We start from the raw sequence: 18,964 nt of genomic DNA on the forward strand, positions 1-18,964 counted from the left end.
GGATTTGGTGGTGAATGAAGCAGGTGATGTGCCACTATGCAAGGACAGGCAGCTGCAGGCATTATAGCTTTCACAGCAAAACGTTAACAGGGGATTACTGTTGCAAATTGGTGCTTAGGTTGCCTTGACTCTATTGTTCATTATCATACTTTATCCTCCTTTTCCTCTCCTAGATTTAACTTCCTATATTCCTCTGGAGCACCTCTCCTAGGGACAGTCTGCCCATCAGTTTTTCCCCTGGAGTGGGAATTTGCTGTCCCCATCTGTATTCAACTCTAACACCATGAGCTGAGCTATGCATTGCTTCTGCTGTTCTTGGAAGCAGGAATTCATCTTGATCCTAGCAGCAGCATTGTGCTTCTAGGCTACATCTTGCTGAGGATTCTTGCTGTCATGTGGAGCAATGGGAAGGGTTGGAGGAATAGCCAAGGGTCTTGAAATACACAGCTGTGAGACTTGCCAAAGCCTGGCTGCTCTGGAGGGGCTGTCTAGTCCAGGCTTTCTGGCTGACAGATCCCAAGCGCCCAGACGTTTTCACCATCTCAGAACTGCTGGAGGAGGCCTCCTTGCAGCCTTGACAATCAGCTGATTCTGTGGAAGGCAGCCACAGCTCCCAGATCCTCTTCAGACCACATACAAGAGCTCTGTGTGTTGCAAGAGGACTACAGGCCACCCTTGGGAGCCCTTGATGGACAACTTCCCGGTCTCCTGGCCTCACAGCATCACTCTGAACTCATCATTTCAGCTGGGCCAGAGGCCTTCCATGAGTTAGCCTGAAGTGCATCTGCTTGTTTTCCTTTTGCACTGAATAAGAAACTGACAATATCTAATTGTCAATACCCCTCCCTTGAGAGACATGCAACAGCGTTGCTCCTCAGGGCATATTCCCCACTGCTGTATTTAGAACAGTTTGAAAAGACTAGATTTTAAAAATAATAGTCTTTCCAAAATCTTCCCACCCACAAGCACTCCTCTGCCAATTTCCAGTTTGAAGAAAATGGAAAAGGACAAGTTTATACACTCCAATGAACAGGAGTTCAAAATGGAACCTGAACATTGTAATTCTTGTTAATGTCTGCTGATAATGGAAAGCAGAGGTGATGATGGCATGGTGCCCAAAGGGGCCCTTTGTTGTAGATGCTTGTGTTGTTGCTCCTTTTCTTAGTTTATACTGAAGGTGAAAACCTCTGTTTTCTTTGGTGCTTAACACTACTTTTCCACTCGTAGCTTTTAAATAAAGCTACACATCAGTACTCCTGCAGTGCTGTTCATTGCAAGTCCTGTAGTGAGTTTAGCTGTTTTCCTGCTCATGAGACTAATTTTTCTGCAGATATTACACATTAAGGTTATGTGTGAACATTTGCCACAAAATACCTGTGTGCAGCCATCAGATTTAGCTTCTGCTATTAAATGTTTGTAAAGGAATGGTCCCCTAAATAGACGGCATCGTTTCTTTCCCCTGTTCTGATAAACCATACTTGTCCTGTGTATGTGTATTAAACATTAAGTGATCGTTAGCATCAAGTAATTTTGTTGTCCTACAGAGTTTGCTTTAGAAAATCAAAGGAAGCCAAAGTGTTGCAATGAGGTGTTTCTCCAAACCTTAGGTGAGCAGTACTCTTGTGCATGTTGTCTCAAACTCCATACTGGAGGCTTGAAATCAAATGGGATAAGAATGGCTTTGAATGTGTAGGTGTAGCTGTGGATGTTGGGTTCTGCAGGACTTGTGCCGATCAAATTCAGTGATGTAAATTTTGTAACCTGGAATTGGTTGTCTTTGTGCAAGCTCTGTTGCGCTTCTCTAATGTGTATTCGGTTCAGATGCAGGCAGTCATTTCTAAAGGTTATAGAATATGTTTGTGCCACTGTGATTTCACATCAAGTAATAGATGTTTAGACAATGCTACGGCTAAACTGTTATTACAGATGAATTCTGACCTTGTTGGCATCAGTGAAATCTATATAGTTAAAGACAGAATTTAATCTTCAGATTTTATGTGGGTATAGCAATTACCTTTTACCCATGCACATGAAATACGTGAAATCAGTCAAATTTGTAATTAGTTTAAAGTAAAACAAAGTGCATTTCTATTATTAACAACATTGCATAAAACTCTCAGTGCCATGGCTAAAAAATCAAAGCCAAGTTACAGTTCAGAGACAGTTGCAGCTATAAAACTTCTGACCTTAGTTACTGAATGTACATACAAACAAATAAACTAACCAGACAGAGATACTCCCCTAGGAGCAATCACGATTTGCAAAATGTAGGGGGCTTTCAGCCAACCTGTAAAGTTGATGGAATAAAATGTGTGCCTGTGTATGCCAGCTCATTAATCAGTGCCCTTCTTTCACTAGCTGAAAGGGTGGTTTGTAGATCTGCTTCTACCCAAGGCATCCATTTTTGTATCCTTTCCAGTAAATACTGCTGACTCGAAGGCTCTGGCAGTCAGGAAGTGTTTTGCTGAAACATCACGGACAGCACTGTGTATCATGCAGTGATAGCTCTGTGGAAGGCTCTATCTCCAGTCTTGCCAGCTGTATTCTTCAGATGCAGCTATCCTCTTGGATGCCTCTTGCTTCATATTGGCTTAAAACGCTGCTCTGTTAGATTGTCAAATCTGGGACCCCTCAGACAACTGGTGCCAAATAAATTTCTTCAGTAATGTTTGAAGTCTCTGATGGTAAGCATTGCTGGTTCGATGGATCTCAGATACGCCAAGTTAGTTCTTAGTATTCCTGTGTCGATTCTTCTGCTTATTGTTAGCCTCCGACCTTGGCATGTCTCACTTGGTCTTGGGGATTGTATCACTGAGGACTTGTATTGGTCTCCATCATTCAAGTTTTCTTGCAGTCAGCTGCAATCGTTCTCCAGTGATCAGCAAAAGGGATCTTTATTGAACCTTATAAGTTTTCTTCATCTCCAGTGTAAATTCTGTTTTGACAGCATTCTCATCCCCAAAGCCCCTTAAAGTCCACTTTGAAATTCCTGCTAGAGGCTTAAACACATCCTCCTCCTTTTGCACGCTGCTGAACTTGTACATACTGGAAACCATTCAGAGTAGAGTTTTAGAAAGTGACAACTCCTCTTTACTATCTGTGAGGACAAATAGAACATGCTGAGCTTGTTTTCCAGAGTTTAACTCCCAGCTAGATTACCTACGAACTCTGAAAATAAGGATTTGTATGTCTTTGCTAGAACCCTCTATGGTAGGGGAGAGCCTCAGTGACCTGCCTTGCAGCAGCCATGCCCTGCAGCTGACTGCAGAGCTACTGTGACCCTGACATCCCTCTTCAGGTACCTCACAGGGTATGTGTTCAAATCTTATCCCATTTCAACGCACACCTACTCAAAGGATATTGCAATTGGCTTACATAAGAACTAGACAAAACACTGCCATTTAAAACTTGTGCATGTTGCTAAAGCATGAAGAGAACGGTCCCTCCATTCACATTTTGTTTTCAAAGCCTTGTCGTGGTGAGGCACAGGCAATAAAACAGATGAGTGGATGTTAGGAAACCAGCTCAGCAAAAACCATGAAAAAGCTTACGTAAGTTCTTCACCTGTACTCAGGTGCGTTGAGGATGGAGTGAGGATGAACACAGCTCTTTCTTTTTATTCTTTCTTTTTTCTTTCTTTTTAAATCCTAGAGCAATACTTGTCTTCATTCTGGGGCAATTCCTGTCATTCCCTTTACCCAGACCCTGGACCTACTCTTGGGCCACTAAAGGGCTCAGAAGGTTTGGGAAAGAAGTCTCATGTCCTTACAGCTTGCTACTTACTCCTATAGGAAAAGCTATAGACATGTGGTCTCTGTCTTGGAGCAAGAGCAAAGAGCCGTCTTCTGCCCTTTTCCCAATAATGTTTATTTCCTGAGTGCTAATCTGAATTAAACCTTTCCATAAGCTGTATTTGAAGAAAATCACCTTACCAACCTTGCTTACAGGAGTTCATTGAGCTCTGCTTTGAAACAGCAGATACCTATAGTGAAAGGTTAAAGTGTCAGGAATAAAAATGACCCTTTGCATTATGAGAACAGCCGCACTAAACAACCTACAATTTGTCCAGCTAACAAGATACACATGGAGCTTACATCAATAAGCTTTTAATCATACTTGTGTCTTCACTAGCTGTGCTGCGACATGTTTGGGCTGTATGAACTCTTCAGAGCCCTGTCCTTGTATATTTGTGTGAAATGTCTTGCACACCTACAGAGATCTATATAAAAAATAAATCCTAATCCTCATCAATAATCAAAGAAGGGAGCAGCTGCAGGCTGTACTTTGGCTGACCCTGGCCCAAGTGAGCTAAAGTAAAGGAAATAAAGACCCAGCATATGGCACTGCAAAGCAATAGACAGTATCTCAGCTCCTGTCTGAAATGATCTGTATACCTACTGGAACAGCACTAAGGATTTTTCCTCCCATCAAGAATAGGGTGTTGCACCAAGTGGCTCCTTGATCCTGCAGGTCTCTGCAGCCCAACCCTGACAAACACTGTGGCAAAGCCTGTGCTCGGGTCACTCTGAGGGTACAGACACTGGGGGATGTGGCACAGTGGCTTTGGGAATTGCGCCCACAGCCTGACCCAGCTCCAGGCATGTAAGTGATGCATCTTTTATATGGGCATCACTTCATTGAAGCCAAGGCTTCCCTTATAGCCTTTTCCAAAGGCTGCTCATTGTGATGCTGGAGTTCTCAGGATTACACAAGGTGTGAATTTGCTCTTCTTTGTCTTTACTGCCTGCCAGTCTTCAGCTGTTTTCAGCCCTCACAGGGACAGTAGATATGCACAATTTCACATTTCCACCACAGCTGAATTTTCCATACAAATCCCCACTTTACAGCTCTCCTGTGCTCTCAAAGATGAGAAATGATGTTCTTGCCAGCTTAACCCATGTAAAGTTCATCATAATCTGAGTTTGCGAGAGAATTAATAAATCCCAGTGAAAGTTTCCCAGGAAGGAATTCTGGTCTGTTTTCAAGATGATGATGCAATCTCGCTGATGGAGTGAGAATAGCTTTTCCTTCAGTCCACACCTTGGGATGCACATTAGTTACGTAGAATAAGTGAAGTATTCCCAGGAACACCAGCAGAATGGCAGTAATTTTCTTTCTCTCCTTTTCCCACCATTCTTAAATCTCTGCTCTCTGTTTCAGCTTTTACAATAATGTAGGTTGCTTTATTTTAAAACCTAAATCCATTAGATCTTTTCTGCTGGCTACACACCTGTCTTCCTGCTACTGGCTGCACTAATTCTGTGATCCTGAGAGTGGGAGTGGATTAAGGACCAGTTTACAGGCCTGGATGAGCAGTGTGGGGAGCACTGAGGTAGCCCTGCTATGCTGCAGTGAGAAGTGATGCAAACATCGTGCTCTTTTATTTTAAGAACTTTGCATTATCTCTAACAAGTGTGCAGTTCACTTCTATCCTGCAGAACAGCCTTTCTTGCCACAAGCAGTTACACCTGAGTGAGTTTCAACATTTACCCCATTTTCTTTTCTTTATTCTTTGCAGTGTCTTTCATCCCTTGTTTTCATTTTTCCTTAGTTAGGATGTAATTCAACATTGACCTCTTAAGGTCGCATCCAAAATGCCAGAGATCGTTCAGGATCCAAAGACAATCCATTTTCAGTCAAGCTGATTGGATTTGATGGAAATATTTATTCGTAGAGACTTAAGGCAGTGGTTATATGAGCAGTAGGTGACTTTAGGCCACTGTGGGTAAAGAAGCAGGTCACCAGTAGCATTCTGTATCTTTTTTCTTCAGTGATCATTCATGCTTTTTAAAGTCAATCACTGCTGTAACTCACTATCTGAGATGAGAAACTGTTTTGTTGCATAAACACGAAACGCAAAGTGATGGTCCTTCAACAAGTACTGTGGTTGTTTTAGCCCCTTTGTTGGTTGCTGTTGTTCTCTTTATTATTTCTTAGTCTGAACTCTGAGCCAGCTCTCACCTTGCAATGAAAACAAATTGTAGTTTGAAAATACAGAAGTAAATTCCACGTTTTATTTCTCCAGCTTTCTTCTTTGTGATGAAGCAATTAGTATCTCACTTGTACTGCAAGCATTGTATGTTATTAAATCTATGTTGATGTAACTGCTCCTAGCTGATGTAATTTCAACTAGTGGTCTGCCTCTGTTGTGTGGTGATCTTCAGTGTGTTCTCTAATGAACGCACCATTAGGTCTTCCTTGCTCATTTGCTTTTGTTATGTACTGTCCTAAGGATGCAGGTGGTCACTGCAAAGCCAAGTCTAGCAAAAGACTTCTTTGTTTCCAAGACAATCTTCAGATCTTCACTGTCATTTTTCTAGAGTGGCAAATTCCATGTGGCCCATTTGCAATTTGGGTTTTACACAGACATAGACAGGATCCTGTGCTGTGGAGCTCACCTCATCTTGACAATAATGGAGCATTGTGAAAATAAGTGGAAAGTAAAGATTTCACAATTGAAACTGAATTGGAAATGAAATGTAAATGTGTTGTTAACTTTTTGTTTAAAGGCTGCCTGCAGCATCTTTTGAAGCAGGCTATTCTGGGGTTAGCCTAAATCAGTTAGGAATGGGAATGGGAACTTCACAGCAGGATGTCTGTTATTCCTGCACACATGCCATCATAGGAGTTTAGCTTGTATGAGGGTAGATTTTAAAAAGCCTGTCGGAATTTTGCTTCCAATCCTCACATATCTTACTTCTCCCCATCTAAGATAATAAACTTGCAAGAAAAAATAAAAGCCTTTGCATGAAGTAACAAAACTGGACAGCCAGCATGCCTTGGAGAAGACACTAGGCTGCATTCAATAACTCATTAGAGTTTAGATAAGAAGAAATGAATTGAAATGGAAAATACATTCCAAAATGATGAGAAAGGAGTGGTTATTTAGACTGAATAATGCGGACAGCTTCATCTGTTGGGTGAGCACCGTTGATAAAAGCATTCACAGCACAGTTGGAAGAAACTCATGTTGCTGTTGTTGGTACCCTTTCTGTCATTGCACTGTATGACTGGCCTAGTGAAGAAGTGCATTTTCTTGTCATTGGAGCTGATGAAAACCATAACTGAATGTTTGGTGATTTGCTAGAGTAGGCTTCAAATTAAGTAACATTAAAATTTGGTGACAACGTGACTTTGAATTTAACATTGTGTGTCGCTTTGGTTTGGTCCCTGGGAATATATCATGCAAAATATATCAGTGACCGATCGGCACTGAATAATCAAATTAATTTGCCCAACCTCTAAAAGCAGAGATCTGCAAATCTAATTTCCTGTAGAGGCTTTTGCTATTGTTTACAGCTGTACCGTAAGGCATATATGGATGTACAACAGGAGAGTCATCTGGCCGAAAATGTACTTGATTGTTTGGCTCAGGAGTATAATAAAAGTGTCAGCCAAACTCTGCCATTGAACACTGAGTAATCTATACTTGTGACAGGAGCTTGTCAGTGATTTCCAGTAAAAACTCCTGGAGGCCTAATAATTGTAAAAATGCTGAAAGAGAATTTTCGCCTTCATTAAGAGATAGAAATGAGTTTTGAATCAGTGTGCTACAGTCAAACTACAAACATTTCAGCTGTACAGAGCTGCCCCCTCCAGCTGTGCGTATTCTTTGCCTTGCTTTTCTGTTGCTTCCCAACTCTCAGTGTGTGTGATCAACCTCTTCAGAGGCGTATGTGGTGCCACACACCCCAAGACCTTCAATTTTCTCCCAAGTTTCTGGCAGGCTCTCCTGCTGGCAGCACCCCAGAGAAAGGAAAGCCTCCCACCTCCCACATCTTGGACAGGTGCTCTGCCCACCAAGGGGAGAAATGCATGCTGTGCCAGTAGGTCTGGGAGAAGGGGCTGGTGTCAGAGCAGTGCCAACATGTGAGAGAGGATGTGGTAGTGGGCAAAGCATCTGTGCATTCTAGAGCTAAGTGTGCAACTCAATTTGGGTCTAAATGAGAAATCTTTTTCTTGGCATTTACTGTAGGCGAACTGAAATGGTTGCTTCCCCTTCACATCTGCCCTTCCTTCCTTGGTGTCTGAGTCTGGAAGTGCTGTACAGGGTGCTGTTCTCAGGGTTGCAGGTTCTGTTAGATGCCGGGCTCTGGTAAGTCAGCATTACAGTGGTCTTTTTTGGATCTAATCCTTGGGAGCATCTTCATTTCAAGAGCTATTGAAATGATCATATGCCTCAGAATGCTCCAGAACACCACAAGAAATACTCCTTGTCCTGAGCCCTAAGAATGCCTGTGGCAAATTTTCATGAGGAGAGGAAACAGTATTCCTTATTTGCAGAGCTTAGTCTCAGCAGAATTTAATTTTTATTACTTACTTGTATTATGTCTACATCAGTAATCATTGAGTATCGGAGTGCCTCTCAAAAATGTAAAGGCATTATTTAGAAAGACATCAAGGATAGAAGTAGCAGAGCTTTAAGAGTCGTTGCTGTTTTCATGTTTCTTAATTAACCCTCAAAAGGTTCTTCAGATTATCTATTCAGTCTTGGAAAGTCAGATTTTAAACTCTACTGAAGAGCTTACGAGGAAAGCAAACACTTTCAAAAGAGGCTGAGCCCCGGAAGTGTCAGCTGTGAGTCATTGGTGTCTCAGAGATACATAACTGAGCTGGTAAGGACAAGGAAATTTTCCATAACAGCAGCAGAACTAAAATGAGATTGGAATAGTAGTCATCATTGTTTGAAAGAGACACAGCCCTTAAGCAGATTGCTATTATTTTCTCAACTCTGCAGTGCTCGAGGCATTGTATGACTCAAAAAAGCCCCTCAGCCACCTCTTTGCTTCCAGATTCCTCCATCATCATGGAACTTAAATAGCTTCTACTTCTTAGACAATAGATCTGTCTTTCTTCCACCAGTGCTATGGTTCTTATGAATGACATTTCTGCTTAAACAGAAGGGTCTTGATTCAAAAGGGCAGCAGTTAAGTTTTCTTTACCCAGGTACAGTTCGTTTTAAAGAATTAAATTGAGTAGATTGCAGGTATTTACATAACAGCCAAACTTGTGTTCAGAGGAAATACAGTAATTTCAGAAATAGGTGAGTTTAGATTTAATTGCTGCTATCTATCAATCAATCAGTCAATCAATCTACCTACCTACCAATCTTACTTAGGATTTTCTAAACACAGTTGTGAGACCAGTCTTTATGAATATTGTTGCCCCAGAAGCAAGACACAGAGTTTAGTAGTAGGCTGATAAGGTTCCTTCTTTTTGATCTGGAGGAGCTAATCTTACTTGAGATACAGTGGTGAATCTGTTTGTTGCTATTCAGAGGCTTTTTTATAGTGCTAATTGCATGTATTCTCTTGCTAATATTTCCAGCAGGGAAATAGTTGGGAATCTCGTGGTCGGCATTGTGTTGAATTAAGTCAAGATAGTGTTTCAGTGCCTCTGTTCTTAATTCTGTTGGCGGCTGCACAGGGATAGAGAAATGGGAGTATGTGCTTTACAGCCAGCAGTCTGCGGCTTACGCCCCATAAGCTGTAGATCACCCACGTTTCTGTTTGAGGCAAGCCTCAGCAAATTCAGGCTTGCAGGCTTTCTTCGTATGGTTTGCAGTTCCAACTTGCTGAGTCCTGTTTGGGTGTTCAGGCTCCTGTGAACTAGGAAGTATCCAAATGATGTCAAAAGGAAACAAAAATAATTTATTTGGAATCTGATCCAAAGTTTAACCGAAGCCAGTGCTAAATCCTTTTGACTTGAAACCGCTTTTTGGTCAGACGTGTCTCCTGGAGGGAAAACAATGACATTCACCTCCTGTGTGCTGGATTGAAGGAAATTCACTTGCCTCATATGTGTAGTAAAGACCTTCCCAAGGCAGTCTTCTGAGTTGGGAAGGACTGCAGCAGTTTCCCTTTCCTATTAATTTCATGGTGGCCAGTATCCTAGAGGAAGATGCCTAAAAAACCAGCTAGAGTGCAGGCTGAGAAGAGCCTATGGAGATCCCTTGGACACAGTGCTACAGAAGAGCAAGCTGGGAGCAAGACCTCAAGGTTTCCAGGGCTGGTAGCAAAATGCTGCTTATATTGTATATGCTTATATAAATTGCTTATAGGGCAAACAGGCCAGGAGCTAGCATTTATGCTTACAAGCAGTGAGTGAGGATACTGGCTCACGCTTTTTGTTGTGAACTGGGGCAATTGCTGTGTGCATCAGCATGGAGGAGTGTTAGAAGAAGGGCTTCACCCTGTTTCTTGGTAGCAGGAGAGCAGGCTCTGACAACCTGTGACCAGTGCCTCATTTCTTAGTACAGTTCTGACTGCCAGGCATGCTTGTTGGTGTCTGCTCTGAGTTCTCTCCTGGAGGTTAGTGCTGCAGAGGTTAGTGCCTGCCCCAGCTCCCCTTCCCACAGCACAGCCCTATACCAGCACACAGCAGGCCTGTGGTTAAGTGCTGCAATCTGGTCCTGAAATACTCTACTCTTTAGGTTTGTGGTACAGTAACTTGAGCAATCCCAGCTATGTACATCTTGTCATATGGCCTTATGATGTAGGAACGTGCTTTCCTACAGTTGTTAGTATTTTCCTGCAAAATAAAAAAGTATGTTGAATCTACCACTAGAGTTCAGCGTTTTCAGACTCCTGCTGTTGAAGGGGAAAATCCAGTAGGTGAGGAAATCCTTCCTGTCGGCAGGAATATATGAAATAATTTTTTCTTGTATTTAATTTATTGCGAGGATACATAGGAACATCTGCATTAAATATAAGAGTGGAGGAGTCTTCTTTAGGAATGAGATTTTTCCCTACCACCTTCTTTAGTATGTCTCTAAATGAAACCATTGTCTATGTACCTGCTTAGCTGCCTTTGAGAGATCAGTTATAGCAGGTTGGAGAAGAGATCTTAATTAAACTGTGTATATGGATTTGCTCCTTGCTGTTTCAAATTGTAGATGAATGCAATCAAATGTGAAGACAAGCAAATGTTTCTGGGTAATCTTTGTCAGTTGAACATAAAGCGTTAATGTTTGCTGGTTTGCTTCTCTCAGATCTGCAAAGAAGAAGGTTAGGAAATATCTTCGGTCTCATCTTTCCTGTTATGATAAATAACTGATCTGTGGTCAGAGCCGTAAAGTTCATAACCTACCCAGAAAAAAAGCTTAGGAACAAACCACTGCTGCTGCAACATTATGTAAAGTGGAAAACCTATTTTCCTGGGGAGGGGTGCTGCTTAAAGATGATTTCACAAAAGAGGAAGCCCTTGCTGTTTATCCTGCTTGATCCAAATGTGCAACATTTCCTGTGGCCAGATCTGCAGTAAAATCAAAGGGGGTAGCCATGTTCTGTGGTCTATTGCTTCCTATAGCACGCCCATAGGAGAGAGGAAGAAATTACCATTTGTTATAAAACTACCCCCTAACCTTCCTTATCTGATCAATCAATTAAAAGCAATGATGTACTGATAATAACTCCGCAGTGTCCAACTGGTAATCTATTTTTCGCATCTGTCTGGCAGAACCTTTGTCTATTTTAAGGTGACAGAAGGCAATTTTACACATTGGATTTATCCTTGAGACTTTTCAAACAGAGTATAGATGGCTGATAAAATCTTTGCTTGCAGGACATCATTAAGTGTCTGATTATGTAACGTAGCTACATCTTGAGTTTTAGAAAATCAGCAGTACTGTTTAGAGTAACCTGGGCTAAATGATAGGCTTCGTATCTATAAAAATGCAGAGCTCTGTCTAGTGGAATATCTCCAGAGATCTTACCAAGGAAACAAGCTGTGCCCAGTATACAGAGCTGGCTTTCTCCTTTGTTGTAGGCTGATGTTGTAGGCTGGTGAGGAGAAGTTTCTGTAAGAAGTCTGTATGTGTGCAGGGTTACCCACAGCCCTACGCAGGGAATGCTGTTCTTCCTGTTCTTTAGCACTGAGGTAACTCTGCCTCTTGGATCCTGCAGCCCGGTGACTGGCACCCCCTAAATGCTGAAATGATTGATGAAATCAGTTGCCAGCTTGAGTCCTGGGTGGGTAATGCCGGAGACGGAGGCAAGATTCCTGGATTCCACTTGTGTCTGACTCAGTGTGTGATCTTAAGCAGTAAATGCAAGTCAAATCAGGGCATGCTCTAATCTGTCATGGAAGGCAGTTATGGGATTAATGAATGTTTGTCAAAGCTAGTTCAGTCAATACTGCAAAACGCAGGCACAGCTAACTCTCCATTTTATCAGGAACTGGCTGACAGACTCAGATTCAGTGGGAATGCTGCAGTGCAAGGCAATGCTAGGCACTGCTAATGTTAGTCTGCTGAGAATGTATCTTCCAAGTGCAGGGCTGACAGCAGTGCTCTCTGCCACCCTTTTCATGGGACACCGCTACCCATAATTGCTTGAAATCACCCAGTGAACACATTTTACCATCTCAGCTGCATCCACAAGAGTTCCTTTACTTTTGAGCTGGGTTCGCATCCCTGCTCGATGCTTTGCATAGGAAAGAAGGGACCATAATAGCCTAAGGACAGAATCTATATCCACATACACCAGCTACTTCTCGCTAAGTCCAGTTCTTTTGGGTTTGGATTTGCTTTCCATGCTCAGAACGGCTTACGGGACTCGGGACTCGCAGCACATTTCCAACGTTTCCCTGAGGCATCAGACTAACTGCCGCTGTGCAGAACAATGGGGTAATCAATGCAGGCACAGTGGTGCTGTCTAATTCTCCTGGAATGGAGTCAAAACCCATGAAGAGAATTGGGCCAACATGCACGTTCCCAGAGCGAGTGTCTACAGCACACAGCTGGTGTGGGGAGCTGCAGACCTGCTCAGTGTTCTCACGGGGAAGACACCAAAATGCTGGAAGTGCATGTCCCAAACCTGAGACAACCAAATGTTGGGTGTGTGTTGCAAATTATTAAGGAAAATGGCATTTGGGATTTTATTTAGACATGGACCACGTATATTTTGTAATTTTTCTTCCTTGGTACAATGTTCAATTTCAAAAGTGTTGGGAAGAAAGTTTTAAGGCTTGAATAATGTTAGGAATCATGGAAAACGAGGTAGAGTGTTCCTATAGCCACAACTAATCCAGAACTTACTTCGGTAAGTTTCAGTAAGATCTCAGTGAATCACCGCTGAACAGAATTATTTCTGTCTTTCACAGTCACTGCTTTTACTGAGAAGAAGTTCTTCAAGTTGGTTTTGTGTTACCTATTTGACTATAGTTAACTCATCAGTTGGAAGTTAGTCAGAGATTAGGAAACATTATGAAGTTATCAAAAAACTGGCATGTTAGGATGAAATCAGTTAATCTTTAGCCTCACAGGATAGAAAGAGGAAATGTAATTGCAACACCGAACTGTGTTTTACAGTCATTATCACTTAGAAAGCCCTTCAGATAATTCTATAATTAGCATGGGACATGTAACGGAGGGAAAATACCTGACATGAGAGGATCTTGGTGGATGTTTTCATTCACAAATAGGATTTAGCTGCCATGCCAGTGCAGTGTGCTAAAGTAAGATCCCGTGTGTAACAACAAGTCAGGGGTACCTTAGGGCCGCAGCCATTAGGGCCATGAAGCAGCACACACAGGAATGGTGAGCAAGGCTGGCTCTAGCCAGGCAGCTCCCTGCCTTCATCTGATTCTCAAAATACCTTTCAGCGCAATCATTGTTCCAGTCAGATTGCTGAATTAAAACCAACTCCGTTTATCACACATTTTGATGTTTATACAGCGCCTGTCATCACTCGCTTAAATGGATAACAATATGGATAGAGATTAATTTCTGCTCTGTATTTGGTCTTGAAATATAAACTGTGTTTTTAACTACTAATTCCTGAAGTGTGACATTTTGTGAAAGATCTACCTAAATCTTAACAGCAATTACTGACACTTTGTTGGGAGTGATTTGCGGCAGTGTTACTTATACACTGAACAGAGTGTTTCAGTGATTTCATCTCTGAGAAGTTTTCAAGTAATGGAAACCCAGGTTCTCATGCTGAGTTGTTAGATAGATGGCAAAAGAGAAGATGGCTTTGTGTTTTTTTTAGCAAGGTAAGGGAATGGCCCTGGGTTTCTTCTGTTATTACAGACTGGCTCTTTGGAAACTGCCTGCCCACAGTGTTTGAATGGAAAACTGCTCTTCTGTTAAACTGTTGTGGGTAAAAAAGAAATAAATCTGTCTTTATAGAGAACTTTCTATTAAAAAGGGAAAAATCTATAAATTACATTCTATCTCAAGTGTGGCAAAATGAATTTTCATGACTACTACTCATAATATGAAGGGCCTGTTTTCTGTTCCCTGTAGGAAATAGAGGTGCGGAAGCTCTTCAAGTCTGGTTTCCAGTTTCTGCAGGCAACTCTGCCTTCCAACCCCACTCACATCTGAGATGAGTTGCTGCTTCCTGCTTTTTGTACTGGAATCCTATTCTGGCACTTACCCTCTTATCTTCAGTTTCTAGGCCAAATATATTCATGGGTATCATATACCTCTTTTTCTTTAATTCTCCATTAGTTTCAATAGCTCCTGTATTATTTCTGTAGAATACCTGTGGGTAGCAGTAGCTCTAATTTAACCACCCCAAAACCTCACACACCCAAACAGATCCAAACTCTATTCAGAAAAGAGCTGATCATTCAAAATGAGGCCACATTCTCCTCACCACCCAGCAGTTACTTTGCTGAGTGCAGCTTGCTTTGTGAGCCTCCTGCTCTCCAGCAGTGCTGAGGATCCAGGTTGGCTGAGGTGAATTTTCCTGCTTGTGGAACATTCCAATGTAAGGAGGGGGCTCTCTCACGTAGCCTCCTTGTTGCTGAGTTATGTCAATAAATACCAACCAAAAAATGCCAACTGCGTGCCATTATGACCACAGTGGCTGCAGCCAGAATGCTTTCCGTGCTGCCAGAGCTATCAGTGGAAAGCCAATGCCCTGCTGCTATGTGAGGAGTCCTTCCAGAGCTGCTCACCAGCTTATCCCCTCATTCAACCACTGATGAGGCATGTTTCAAACTTAACAAAAAGCAGATGTTCTGTGCTGGTTGTATAATTGCACAGCTGAAAAGAGGTTACAAAGTGGCCAGATAGCATTAAGCAGTAAGGCAGGAAAGGATGCTGTGAAATCTCGGTGGACCAGGTTGAACATAGCTGTTCAGTGCAGTGTGTTTAGACATTCAGGAGAGGTTAACCCCTGTTTTGACTCACCTGTTACTCTTCTGAGTGATCTGTACAATATGTCCCACCCATAGATGACTTGCCCAATACCCAATGTTCCCAGCAGGATATGTGGGCCTGCACCTTCTTATCCAGCAGACCATGGATGGCCAACCATTGGGCAGCACAAGAGCATCCTCTGAGCTCTGAGCATGCACTGCATGGCATCTGATGGTGTGAGCTTTGGGCAGAGCCATTCCTACAGAACACCAGGAGTTCTGATCCTGTCTAACCTTTACTTTTGTGTTTTCTAGTCACGTTTGTGTTCGTTTTCAGTGAAAATAGGCAAATGGTTGCAGTGTTTTTATCAGATCTGTTTGGATATGTGGAACTGCTCTGCTGAAATAATAGTTTGTCACCATTAGCAACTGCTGACAGCATCATTAGTAATCTAGCATTATTGGGTAAACAGGATTTTTGATTACAATTTTTTTTTCCCAAAGATTAGAATTTCAAGAATAGAAAGAGTTATTCAGGACTTGATATTCAGCCAGACCAGTTGAATTCTCGCTAAAAGAAATAAATCCAGCTAACACTAAGCAGGGGTACTTTGTAAACTCAGCCAGATAGCTCCAAACCTTGACCAGTCCCAAAGTGCAGATAATTTATGATTTGAAAGCAATCGCCACAGGACCCGGAGAAGAAGTTCAAGGGATACAACATATTTCTTGTTAGAAGCGGTATAAAACGTCTCTCTCAGCTGATGACATGCTAATGTTTGTTACCTATCCAGATAATTCTATGAAATCTTTGCTTGAACTTGTTGACAATGTTGCTTCAATATTTCACTGTAATACCAGTTGGACAAAGTCAGGGCTTATGGTAGTGAATGGTCTTTGTTCGCTGCCAGTAATTAACTCTTTAACTCTTAACTGGAAGCCCTTGGGTTTCACACCCTTAAGGTATACGCTCAGCACAGCTGCTAAATTTAAAGGTTGGAATTGCCAAAATGATCAGGGAAGTGTCAGCAGAATGATTTCCTTCAAATGCATCTTGGTGGGGGAGACTGGCAAATAATAAGATTGTGATTGATCCAAGAAAACAATTACATATTGAACACGCTGCCAGTTGCTATAAATCGTGGAGCTTTTCAAGAGATGGCTCCATTATTAGCAACGTTTTTGTGGAAAAATGAGAACCACAACATTGGCATTAGGAAAATCCTGGAAATTGATAAAAGCGAGCTTTTGTTTGGAGGCTGAGTATTGTTTTGATTCTCACCTCCTGAAACTGAAAGAGGCCCTGTGTGGTTTTACCCAGAGGAAGCTCAAGCCCAGCCTTGTTTATTAAAAACTTGAGCTACAATGTTATCTCCCCTAAAGAATCAGGTTCCACGCTGGCATGATTCACCCCAGCTGGAGCCAAAGGGCTTGCTGCTGGCCTCGCTGGGTGTAGCTCCAGTTTTGATGACATAGGCAGGGAGTGAATCTGCCCCAGCCTTCCAGAGTTTCACAGCCATAAGGACTTATGTCCTTATGTGTCTAAAATATGCCCTGATCGCAGCGTGGTACTGCTGCCAGCAGCGGCTCCGGGAGGAGACCTGGATGGCAGGGACTCTGTTGAGTACAAAGAAGAGGCTGAGGTGCTGCATCTCTCTCCTCCCGCCCTTCTGCTGTTGAGAAGCCCTCTCCACCACTGTGATTACTGAGGAATGCTTTCCAGAAAGGCGTTCAGTGATAGTAATGAGAGAAAAATGGGTTGCACTCTGCAGCCATGTAGACTTCATTCCCAGCCCCTCACAGTGCCTTTGATACAGAAGTCTTTGAAGCTGCCAATCTCGGTGGGGAAGGTCTCTGCAATGTACTGTGTCTCCCATTTTGTTGTATGCAAAGTATTGATTTTGGAGCATGTCTTCTCACAGATGAGAATTGTCATTTGCTTCAGTGTGTATAATAATGTTAAGAACACAGAAAAACAAAAAGCAATAGATGCACTAACAAACGTGAATCAGGGGTTGGACTCGATGATCTCTAGAGGTCCCTTCCAACCCCTACAATTCTGTGATTCTGTGATGGAACCATACAAAAAGCAATCTAAAATAGCAGTAGTAACACTATAAAATTCCTGGTATCTCTGGGATGACCTCAAGCTTCTGTTGAGCGGGAATGACTTGCATAACTCACTGCTGTTTGTGGCCCTTAGGATAACCTGGCTTTCTCAAAAACAGATCAGAGAAAAAAATCCTCGTTTTATTGAAGTGAATGGAAATTTTGCTACACACACAACCTCATCCCCAGATTTTTAAACAAGAAGAGATGAAAAATTGGCTCCTAACACACCCTTGGGATTCCTGAATGAGTGATTCAACTTCCAAAAGCTCTGACACCCACTGATTTCAATAGGAGCTGCTGGAGCTCTGTGAAAAAAAGGTTGTTCATTTCTAGCACTAAATATGGATGGTGGAATCTCAAAATTAAGCTCCTATTTTCGAAAATCTTGGCCCAAACCTTTATTAATACCACACTGCCATGTGTCCTGCATCTATTAGCAAACATAACAGCATTCAGATCCACATCTGCTGTATTCTCAAAACGTGGGAAACAAAAATGGTCTTTTAATCAAATTTAGATTAAAAGCTCTCTCTGAAATAATGATAGCCAGTTATGGATGTTCCATAATTTGCTATTAGTTGTAATATTCCCAAATAGCACGGAGGACAAGTGGTATGTGTATGTGCTGTTCCCAGAGAGCTCTGGTAATTGGAGTAATTTCAGCAATTTCCAATTTTAGAGGAAGTAACTGATCCCAAGTTGTTACCTAAAGTAATTCTTACTGACAGTATTATAGGCTTGAAACATTTTCTGCTATGCCAATACCACAAACTAGCTGTGCAATTACAAATGTATTTGTCACTTCTGTATTTATGTTATTAACACTGGTAATTTAGAAAGGAAAAAAAAATGTTTTACTTAGGACCGTCTCTGCCTCTATCCAAAGTAAAAATAGGCTTTGATATGTTATTAAAATCAGCATTAAGTCAGATTTCCTCTGATATAATCTCCCCTGAATTAACTAGCTAAATAGAGCTGGCTCTGATCTGAATTTGAATGGGAAACCTCTTGGTATAATGTAAACACTGAAGGAGGCGGTGTTACTAGTTCTGGAGGTGGCTTGAGTCAGTAGCCCCACGTTTCTTTGTGCTGCGTTGGGCTGCTGTGGGCACTGGCTTTGTGCTTAATAACAGTTGTATGGGTATTTTGCAGAAGAATTAGTCCAGACGTTTTTGCTGGGTTTCAATTTGGCTCTCCTCTGCTTATCTCTCTAAAAACAGCAAGAGTTAGGGTTGCAAAAATTTTCCATTATAATCCTTGCTTTTAACAGGCTCCTTATTTTCTGAACCTTACTTTTATTTGCTGAGACTTCTCGAGTACAGCTTCTGTTGTGCAGCAGTTGAGCAAGATCTCCTCAGCCACTTCTGTGGGTGGGAGAGGGACATTTTACACATTCCCTAGCGTAAACTGGGTGACGTTGTTGTGAACAGAGCTTTGGTGGCTGAAGTACAAAGCTTAGAACCTAGCACAAGCAGTGGTGTGTGATTAGAGCCAGATCTTTATGCCTCTCATTTTATATGTTCGTGAACAGCAATCCTGTGGACATCAGGGGACCCTTTGGTAATGCTAGAAACTGCTGAATGTGACAGGGCTGTTAAGATCTGGGTATGGCCAAAGGAGGCAGGTGCTGCCTTTGGTTTCTGCTCCCTTGAAAATAGGTTCCCTCAGTACTAATATCACAGAGCAGTACTAGGACTCTGTCTCCTCTGTCCCCTAGAGAGCAAGAGACAGGGGCAATGAGAAGGAAACCACACAAAAGCTT

At 42.1% G+C, this 18,964-nt stretch overlaps 1 long non-coding RNA gene across 14 annotated transcripts in view; it reads left to right on the top strand.

Annotated features, from left to right (window-relative positions):
• LOC107319261 overlaps positions 1-18,964 on the top strand; it is a 150,805-nt gene that overhangs the window by 85,950 nt on the left and 45,891 nt on the right. The window lies entirely within an intron of this gene.

This window comes from Coturnix japonica, chromosome 11 (assembly GCF_001577835.2).
Source record: "Coturnix japonica isolate 7356 chromosome 11, Coturnix japonica 2.1, whole genome shotgun sequence".
In the NCBI taxonomy this organism is placed as follows: domain Eukaryota; kingdom Metazoa; phylum Chordata; class Aves; order Galliformes; family Phasianidae; genus Coturnix; species Coturnix japonica.